The sequence below is a fragment of the Rhinoderma darwinii genome, chromosome 5 (genome assembly GCF_050947455.1).
Source record: "Rhinoderma darwinii isolate aRhiDar2 chromosome 5, aRhiDar2.hap1, whole genome shotgun sequence".
Taxonomy (NCBI): domain Eukaryota; kingdom Metazoa; phylum Chordata; class Amphibia; order Anura; family Rhinodermatidae; genus Rhinoderma; species Rhinoderma darwinii.
The window spans coordinates 336,684,890-336,695,893 of NC_134691.1; the positions used below are offsets into that span (position 1 = coordinate 336,684,890).

Here is an 11,004-nt window from a genome sequence, read left to right on the forward strand (position 1 = left end):
ACTCCCATCATCACACCCCTGTGCTTATGTGGATTAGTAGACAGGGGAAGGGCACTCCTGTACTAAGGTAGGAACTTCGACATGATAGTCCACATGTGCCCTGGAGATACCAATTCAAACCTCTCTTTTATAATGTCTATTAAAATCAAGAAAAGGACGAGTCAAGCGGAAAACTAAAATATAGTAATAAATGGAAATTTAAAAAAAAAACAGTGCCCACTTGGGCATAGCTCTACTAAATAATTTGAACAATCAGCTGGAAATATACTTTAGGTCAACCATGCCAAATGCAAATGCAGGATTTTGAAAGGGGGGTTTTCAAGTGAAGGGTTAATGGAAGTGGTCTAGGCCAGGAAATGTTACCTATAATTAAATTTTGTTTACTCATATTAAGTCCAAAATTCTTTATAGGGTTAGATACCTGTATTAAGAGGCCGCGGGGCTTCAGAGAGCACAGCATCCTCTTTATTGTTTAGCAATCACAGCACCGTACGTTTTGGTAGTGGCTGTGTCTGGTATTGCAGCTCAGTCCCATTCACTTGATCGGGACTGAGCTGCAGTGAGTTCTAGTACCAGGCATAGCCACTACCAAATGTACGGCGCTTTGCCTGCTAAACAATGGGGTTGTGGCACTTGTTGGAACCTTGTGCCCCATTCAGTCAGCTGATTGGTGGGGGTGCTGGGAGTCGGAACCCCACCAATCTGATATTGATGGCCTAAGTATAGTCTGAGCTTCACAATATGGCAGAAAGGTATGTCGACATCCCCCTTAATAATAGAGATCAGGTGTTTCAACCACACCCATTGCAAAAAGTTGCAAAAAAAAAAGAAAAGAAAAACACCCAGCCATGCAATCTTCATAATCAAAAAATTCTAGTTGTATAGGTCATAATGAGGAGCTCAGTGACTTTACATGTGGCACTGTCATAGGATGCCACCTTTACCACCAGTCAGTTAGTGAAATTTCGGACCTGCTAGATCTGCCCTGGTCACCTGTGTTATCTGCTAGATCTGCCCCATTTACCTGTAAAGTGTTATTATTATTATTATCTGCTAGATCTGCCCCGGTCACCTGTAAGTATTATTATTATCTCCTAGTTCTGCCATGGTCACCTGTAAGTGCTATTATTATCTGCTAGATCTGCCCGGTCACCTGTAAGTGTTATTATTATCTGCTTGATCTGCCCTGCTCACCTGTATGGGTTATTATTATGTCCTCGTTCTGCCATGGTCACCTGTAAGTGTTATTATTTTCTGCTAGATCTGCCCCGGTTACCTGTAAGTGCTATTATTATCTGCTAGATCAGTAACAGTTTGGGGTTCGGCACTTTCCTGTTTCAGCCCCTGTGCACACAGCGGGCTCCATAAAGACATGGGGTGAGGAGTTTGGTGTGGACGAACTCTAGCGGCTGCACAGAGCTCTGACCTCAACCCCATCCAACACCGATTGTAGGCCAGACCTTCCCGTCCAACATCAGCGCCTGACCTTACAAATGTTCTATTTGCTAAATGGGCACAAATTCCCACAGACATGCTTCTTAAAGGGGTTGTCACAGAATCGAAAATTATCACCTATACATAGGACCTCCGCCGATCGCGCAACCCCCGCAGTGAGGAGGTGCTTAAATGGAGCGACGGTCAAGAATGTTCCTGCCGCTCTATTCAATGTCAATGTCTATGGAGGCTGACAGAATCCTGTGGATAAGTGGTCATTTTAAATTCTGCGAATACCCCTTTCATCTTATGGAAAGCCTTCCCAAAAGAGTGGCGGCTGTTACAGTCGCAAATGGGGGTCAACTCCATATTAACACCCCCAGGGTTTTGGAATAGAATGTTCAACATGTTCATATAGGTGTGATGGGCAGGGGCCCACATACGTTTGACCAGATAGTGTATTTTTTAAGTCTCTGAAAATGGGATTTGCGGGATATTATTGGCCCCAAAGAGGAAATCCAAGATGGGGTTTTCCAGTTTTATCACCCTGGGAAGATTTTTTTGTTGTTAATTTATCGTCTCATATAAAATAATTAATTGGGCAATCTGGGGATCCGGCCTCTGCATGGTCTTAAACCTCATAGAATTGTAAAAATGTTTCATTTCGCCTATGAAGCATTCAAATAAAAACATATGGAACTATTATTATATTATTAAATATTAATATTAGTTTGTGTTTTATCATCTTTTATTTCCGTGCTTAATTTTGGAGTCGGTTGATATTTTTTTTTACATTTTACCTTTTTACCTCTACCAAAATATTATTTTCTTTTAAAGTGAACGGCTGTAAATCTCTTGTTTTTTAAACTTGTTTCTGGAAATATCCTGATTTAATGCACCTCTTGGGAGCTTGGGTTCGGAGATACCATCCCACCCTGACCTTTCGGTCTCTTTTCACATCCTATGAAGCAAGGCCCTTATGGTTTCTCTCTGGTGGAAAAAGGGTTGGAGACCCAAAAAAATGTTGGCAGCTTTTATATTAGTTTCCATCTGTTCTACAGATGTTATAACTTGCTCAAAAGTCTTGTTCTGCTTTATAAGGACTCAGTCTTGAATGCCCTATGATAGATGTTACGTCTAAAACATTTTGCTCCCGAGGGATTTGTGGAGATGACCCTCTGTCTTTTCTTCATCTATACATCTGGTATACAATATGCTAATATTGCATGTATATTAAATTCTATGATCCAGGGAATTACAAGGCCACGACTTTAAATACAGATCTGGTGGAATTCCAGAATCACATAATTTCTTGGAAAAAAAAAAAAGATTACAAGAGATTACAAAAAGGATAAATCAATATAAAATAAATTAAGAACGATAAGTAGATAGATAGATAGATAGATAGATAGATAGATAGATAGATAGATAGATAGATAGATAGATAGATAGATAAATAGATAGATAGATAGATAGATAGATAGATAGATAGATAGATAGATAGATAGATAGATAGATAGATAGATAGATAGATAGATATGAGATAGATAGATAGATAGATAGATAGATAGATAGATAGATAGATAGATAGATAGATAGATAGATAGATATGAGATAGATAGATAGATAGATAGATAGATAGATAGATAGATAGATAGATAGATAGATAGATAGATAGATATGAGATAGATAGATAGATAGATAGATAGATAGATAGATAGATAGATAGATAGATAGATAGATAGATAGATAGATAGATAGATAGATAGATAGATAGATAGATAGATAGATAGATAGATAGATAGATAGATATGAGATAGATAGATATGAGATAGATAGATAGATAGATAGATAGATAGATAGATAGATAGATAGATAGATAGATAGATAGATAGATAGATAGATAGATAGATAGATAGATATGAGATAGATAGATAGATAGATAGATAGATAGATAGATAGATAGATAGATAGATAGATAGATAGATAGATAGATAGATAGATGGATGCTGGAGCATGGCACAATGTTTTTTTTCATTGGCTGCACACTGTCCTCACAAAATAACACCTCCATAGACACATACGGAGGAGCAAAAACCACCACAAAATAACACTATAACCATAATATGGCTCTGGACCACACCCAACTGGTACAAGGCCATAATACGGTTGTGCGCCCTATCGCATAGACATATTCCAAGTAGACAATAAAAAATATTGTGTGACCCAAAATAAGGGAATTAAAACTTTTGGTGTTTTGGAAGGTTGAAAATTTTTGGTCTGGTGTGAATGTTACTTGTCTAAAATTTAACGGCAGACCTATTCTTAAGGGAAAAGAAGAAAAAAAATCAGTAAGGAGTTCTTCAGAATCCTCAATCATTCGCTTACTTTTCTATGCAGTTATTACATATTTTTGGGACAAGCAAAGTGCCCTCCTATAGTATGGTTGGGTCAGGATTACAAAATATGTTTCTTTTTGGAAGGGTGTTTAGAAGTGACAGGGTGAGGGTTCTCCTAAGTAAAATACTTCAGGATTCAGACCGGTAGGGATTAATTGCTTGCATCAGACCCTTAAATTAATTCAGATCCCAGACCAGACCCCAAAAATAGACCCAATGGACATGACTCAGCCGACTGCTACTGCAAGTAAAAGCAGCTAAAGCTACAATATTCATATTTATTATAGAAACAAAGGAAGGAAACATTGACCCAAAAATAGCAAATCTCTTAATAAAATCTTCACTTTATAAATTTTTTATTTTATTTTTGCTAAAAAAAAAAATTGATTTTCATACAAAAATGTCTTTGGAATATACTAAAAGCAAATTTTCTTCAGATGTCTAATATTAAGTATTGTCGTCTTTCTATTGCAATCAATATATAGCAAAATATTTCACCTATATTCATTTTATTTAAAATTTTAGAATCAGGGGCAGAACTAGAAAATACTGGGCCCCACAGCAATTTTTTGATTGGGCCCCCACCCAGCATTAACCAGATCAATGTGAAAGTTAGAGTTGAGGCACAATTACCGGCTGAGTCAGGGTTAAACAAACACACCCCAAAATAAATTTAGACTCCAGAGCAGACCACAAATTAAATTCAGACCCCAAATTAGATCCCAAATTGAATTTAGGCTCCGTCCACATGGCGTTATGTCAAAAAAACAACTAACGAATGACTACATAACTGCTCTTGACATTATGTGCATATGTCATTTCATCAAATTATGTGTACCCCTCAATTAATGAAGATGTTAAAGGAGTTTTCTGGGACTGCATGAAGGGGCAATCCATTAAGCGATGTGTTCCCTTCACTTTATCAGGAACAGCGCCACAATTGTGGTTGTGTCTGGTACTGCAACTCAGTCCTAAACACTTGCAGTACCAGGCAAATCCACAACCAAATGTACGGCGCTGTGTCTGAATAAACAATAAGGAAAGCGCTGTAGCCCCTTAATGCAGCTGATCAGCGGGGGTGCCATAAATCAGACCCCATGGATCAGATATTGATGGACAGTCCTAAGGATAGATTATCAATAATAGAGTCCTGGAAAGCCCTTTTAAAACTGTTTTACCTGAGATTACCCTACATTTATTTTGTGCAAATACATCTGCTGAATTATTGACATATTTAATAAATTAAAATGTATTAATTTTTTAATTTTTTGTTACCATGTAAAATTGTGTTGAAATCAATCACAACTGTGTGACCAGATCAGATTCATGATTCTTTTATAAAACATTTAGAGCAACAGAACAAGTGCTACACACTGTATACAGTCATACTATGGTCTTATATGTCCTATGTATATATATACAGTATATATATTCCCTTAATCCCGCATCCGATAATCCCTAAAGTCCAATAATGTTTATGTTTCCAGTACAAAATTGCAATATAATGTGAAACTTCAAAAGACGAAGAAGCAAAAGACGAAGAGCGGAAAGAATCAGATAGGAAATTACGACATTAATGCTTATGATAAACTCTATTTTGTGCTTTTTATGAAGTTTCATGTAGATTTAGAATCAGAGCCCTGGAGCTTTATCTCATATTTTTACACCCAATTGATAATCCAGAATATCTGATAATCTGGCATCTATTAGGTTCCATTTATGCCAGATTAAAGGAGTTGTACCTTTTTGAGTCGACCACTCAATAATGCTTTGAAAAATGGTCTTCCTCGGGGGCGGTCACTCAAAGAAGACGACCAGTAAGCATAGGGTATGATGGAATAGAAAGTCTTTCACAAAAAATCAGGTCTGAATAAGAGGGTGGCCCTCTCAAAGAGGTGGTCTGAGGTTTCTCTGTATACTGATCGGCCCTCGTGCCGCCCGTACAGTTCTGACCCCTCGAGGTATGGACTCTACAAAATCTCTGCAGGTTCCTGTGGTCTCTGGTACAATACATTAGCAGCAGATCCTTTATGTCCTGTAAATTGTGAGGTGCGGCCTCCATGGATCGGATATATTTTCCCCAGAAGATCCCACAGATGATCGATCCGATTGAGATCTGGTGAATTTGGAGACAAGTCATCACCTCGAAGTCTTTGTCATGTTCCTTAGACAATTCCTGTATAATGTCTGCGGTGTGGCGGGGTAATAATCCTGCCGAAAGGGGGGCAATGCCATTAGGGAATACCGCTGCCATGAAGGGAGGTACAGATGTAGCCATCTCTAACTTGACTTTTAACACAATATATGTATATTGACTTTTTCAATGGCTTTTCAACTGCTCGGTGACTTTCCGTCCACATGACCAGATTTGCCCAATCACAGCCTGTGCTTTGCAGCATTTAGCTATAACATAGCATTAAGCAGTGATGTCATGACGCACGTCCCATCATATCACGTGACAGTCTTAGACCTATCAGAGCCATTCACGCCATATTTAAAGACAAGTTAATTTCCTGTCATGGCGCGTTTTTTGCTAGCGATTATATCGCCTTTACCCACACGCCCGATCTATCCTAGGGTGCAATTAGCCTCCGGCAGTCAGGTCGGTCTTTCTCCGTATCTCCCAGTAATGTCTCATTATTCTCCACCACTATTCCGCTAGGCCAACCTGCTGGCGTTATTATATACATGTACATATGTATCTGTCTCTATATGTCGTGCCCTTTTACAATAAATCTGCTATTACATGCTGTAGGTCGTGATTATCACTAAAGACGTTTTTGCACAATTGTTTACCCTTTTTGATAATACTACTATGGCTATAGTTAACGTTTTAGTGGGTTCTTAATTTTTTCTGCCCTCCATATACCTGTATCTATCTTTAGTAGACTGTATTCAGTTATACTTTCACTTATTGACTATTGCAATGTTATTATAGGTATTCCCAGGTGACGCTATACCTGACGGTAAAATTATTTTGAGAGTAAGTCATATGATGTATTGTCCTGCAATATGTTATTGTATATTGAAATATTTGTTTATTATTATTACTCATGGATGGTCTGATGAAGGTCTGTTGACCTTCATCAGGCCATCTATTAGTAATAATGCTAATAATTATTATTATTATTTGATCGGATGAAGGTCTATTGACCAAAAATGTTTATTACCTTTCTGACTTGCCATAAAAACGCTGTGAGACCTTCCAATAAATCAATGATTTTTTTTTACATCTAAAAAGTGTGCAGAGTATTTCTAAACATGTTACTCTTCAGGTTGGGAGCGCCCAATGTGCCCCTCAGAATGTGTCGTGCTTTATCTTACACCTTTATTTATTTATTTAGTGGGTCTGGTCTGGGATCAATTTTAATTTATGGGTCTGATCTAGGCTCTATATTACTTTAGGGGTTTTGGTCTGGTTTCTGTATTACTTGAGGGGGTTTGACCTGGGCTCTGTATTATTTGGGGGTCTGGGCTTTGTATTACTTTAGAGCTCTGGGCTCTGTATTACATAGAAGTTCTGGACTGGGCTCTGTATAACATTAGGGGTTTGGGCTCTGTATTACTTTATGGGTTATGATCTGGGCTCTGTAATACTTTAGGGGTTCTGGACTGGATTCTGTATAATATTAGGGGGTCTGGGCTCTGTATTAATTTAGTGGGTCTGGTCTGACCTCTGTATTACTTTAGGTGTCTAGGCTCTGTATTATTTTAGGGGCTGTGGACTGGGCTCTGTATAACTTTAGGGGTCTAGTTTGGTGTCTGTATTTGTTTAGGAGGTCTATATATATTCAAGTGGTCTAGTCTGAATTCTTTTAGGGAGTTTGGTCTGGGGCCTGTATTAATTTACCCTATTACTTTAGGGATCTGTAAAAAGAATCTGCGTGATGCCTCTTCTCAAAAGTTTGCAAGTATGCAGTATACAGTGGTGTACCTACCGCGGTAGCAGCCGTAGTGGCTGCTGCAGGGCCCGCAGCTTGAGGGGGCCCGTGCCGCCAGCCGACACGCCCCCCATATGCCCAGTGGCGCCGCTAGCAGCCGTTATGACTGCTACAGTGGTTGCGCCGCTACTATGGGGCCCGCGCCGCCGAGCCTCCAACAAGTATGGGTCTGTGCGACACAGCCCTCTCATGCCTGTAGGCGTCGCTAGCACCGAAGGGTGCCCCGGTGCTAGCGACTACCAAATACATGCATTAGCGCTGAATGGCCGGACATGTTCCGACCATCCAGCGCCTTACAATGATGCTGATTGGTTAGCGGCGCAATGACATAATCGCACTGCTTCTATGCTTGAAAGGCGCTGATTGACGGGGCAAGTCATTCTGCCCCGCCAATCAGCTTCATTGGACGACGCTCGTTCAGCTCCAGCAGACCTGCTCAGAAGAGAGCAAATCTGCATTGCCAGCGAACATCGTGGGAATGGAATCATGTATGTAAAGTTTTTTTAATTTTTTTCTCATAAAACTGTGAGTGACATTATCTATAGTGGGGGCTCTATCTACAGGGGAGTTGTCTATGTGCGGGCGACTATATACAGAGGGGTTCTATATGTGGGGATGTGGGGCACTAGCTACAGGGGCGGTCTGAATGTGGGGATGTGGGGCACTATATACAGGGGGGTCTATATGTGGGCCACTATCTACAGGGGGTCTATATGTGGGGATGTGGGGCACTATATACAGGGGGTCTATATGTGAGGCACTATATTTGAGAAACTATACAGGGGTGGGCTATATGTAGAGCACTATCTATAGGGGAGCTATTTTTTTGGGGTACTTTCTATAGGGGTGGACTATATGTGGGACATTATATACAGGGGTGGGTTACCTGTGGGGCACTAGCAACAGGGTGGCTATATGTAGGGCACAGTCTACTGGGGTGGGCTATATGTGGGACACTATATACAGGGGGAGCTATATGTGAGACACTATCTACAGAGGTGGGCTATACGTGGAGCACTATCTATAGGGGAAGCTATATGTAGGGCAGCACGGTGGCTCAGTGGTTAGCACTATTGCCTTGCAGCTCTGGAGTCCATATGCGGGCACTATCTACAGAGGGTTGTATGTGGGATACTATCTACAGGGGAGTCACTATCTACAGAGGCTCTATGGGGGTCAGTATCTACAGGGGGCTATGGGGGCACTATCTATAGGGGGCACGGTGTGTGTGTGTGTGTGTGTGTGTGTGTGCGTGCGTGCGTGTGTGTGTGTGTGTGCGTGTGTGTGTGTGTGTGTGTGTGTGTGTGTGTGTGTGACAGTGTGTGGTACTATTATAATCAGGGACACAGTGTATGGTCCTATTATAGTTAAAGGTGCAGTGTATGGTGCTCTATTATATTTAGAGTTGTTGAGAATTTTAACTTTGTTTATAGGTGCAGAAATATTTTAAAAGTGAGAAGCTGAAGACAACTGAGCAGAAGACTGCAGAAATGGGTCATGGCCGGTAGAAATCCATCATAGATGTCTGGACCGGAGGGAGAAGAAAAGAAGTAGAATCTGAGACGTCACGGTGAGTCACTTAATGTAAATGTTTATTCTGCCTCTAATAAGTATTGTAGTCACTCTGTGATCTGCAACGAGATGATGGTGGTATGATTTTTTTTTTGTGAAACAGCATCTCCCAGCATATCCTCACCATTGTTCGGGTCATGCTGGGAGCTGTAGTTTTACGCCGTACAAACCTATACGGCAGGGGTTGCACTAAATTCAGCTGTATTTGTATATATGTACTGATCTTGGTGCTGATGCTGTATGTAAGTACGGAGCTTTGTTCTGGTGCTGTATATACGTATGAGATTGGTTTTGGTGCTGTGTATATGTAATAAGCTTGGTACTAGTGCTGTATTTATGTACTGAGGTTGGTTTTGGTGCTGTAGTTATGTACTGAGGTTTGTTCTGGTGCTGTATATATGTATGGGCTTTGTTCTAGTGCTGTATATATGTACTGAGCTTTGCTCTGGTGCTGTATATATGTCAGAGCTTTGTTCTAGTGCTGTATTTATGTACTGAGCTTTGTTCTGGTGCTGTATATATGTACTTAGCTTGGTTATAGTGCTGTATTTATGTACTGAGGTTGGTTTTGGTGCTGTATTTATGTACTGAGGTTGGTTCTGGTGCTGTATCTATGTACTGAGGTTTGTTCTGGTGCTGTATTTATGTAATGAGGTTGGTTCTGGTGCTGTAATTATGTACTGAGGTTTGTTCTGGTGCTGTATTTATGTACTGAGGTTTGTTCTGGTGCTGTATATATGTATGGACATTGTTCTAGTGCTGTGTTTATGTACTGAGCTTTGTTATGGTGCTGTATAAATGTCAGAGCTTGGTTCTAGGGCTGTATTTATGTACTGAGGTTGGTTCTGGTGCTGTATTTATGTACTGAGGTTTGTTCTGGTGCTGTATTTATGTAATGAGGTTGGTTCTGGTGCTGTAATTATGTACTGAGGTTTGTTCTGGTGCTGTATTTATGTACTGAGGTTTGTTCTGGTGCTGTATATATGTATGGACTTTGTTCTAGTGCTGTGTTTATGTACTGAGCTTTGTTATGGTGCTGTATAAATGTCAGAGCTTGGTTCTAGGGCTGTATTTATGTACTGAGATTGGTTCTGGTGCTGTCTATATGTACTTAGCTTGGTTATAGTGCTGTATTTATGTACTGATGTACTGAGCTTGGTTGTGGTATTGTATATTTGTCAGAGCTTGGTTCTGGATCTGTAATTATATAGGATATATTTATAATAAGAAAATTGCAGGGCAGATGGAATTGATCTCAATTCATTGTATATTTAATGGGAACCTGTCAGGTAGTTTTAACCCCTTGAACCGCCACCATGCGGTGGTACATGACCTGAAGATCTTTCCAAACATTCCGTTGTATGTTTTTTTCAGATGCTGCAAAATCCTTAAATCCACTTTTAAAACGGCGCACACTATATGCTAATTACTCATTAGATGGTCATGGGGCGGTGCCGCTATCCTGAAGAGTCACATAGTCCTGCCTCCAAACCCAACTTTCCATGTTTGAGTGACATCTCCCTGGCTGATACAACTTTCTCGGATGCGCCATTGCCTTGTGGCACTATACACAAGGGGAAGCTCTGTGGCACTATACACAAAGGGGGGCTGTGTGTCACTATACACAAGGGGGCTGTGTGGCACTATACACAAGGGGG

At 40.3% G+C, this 11,004-nt stretch overlaps 1 protein-coding gene across 1 annotated transcript in view; it reads right to left on the reverse strand.

Moving 5' to 3' along the window:
- MEOX2 (mesenchyme homeobox 2) overlaps positions 1–11,004 on the reverse strand; it is a 79,384-nt gene that overhangs the window by 15,560 nt on the left and 52,820 nt on the right. The window lies entirely within an intron of this gene.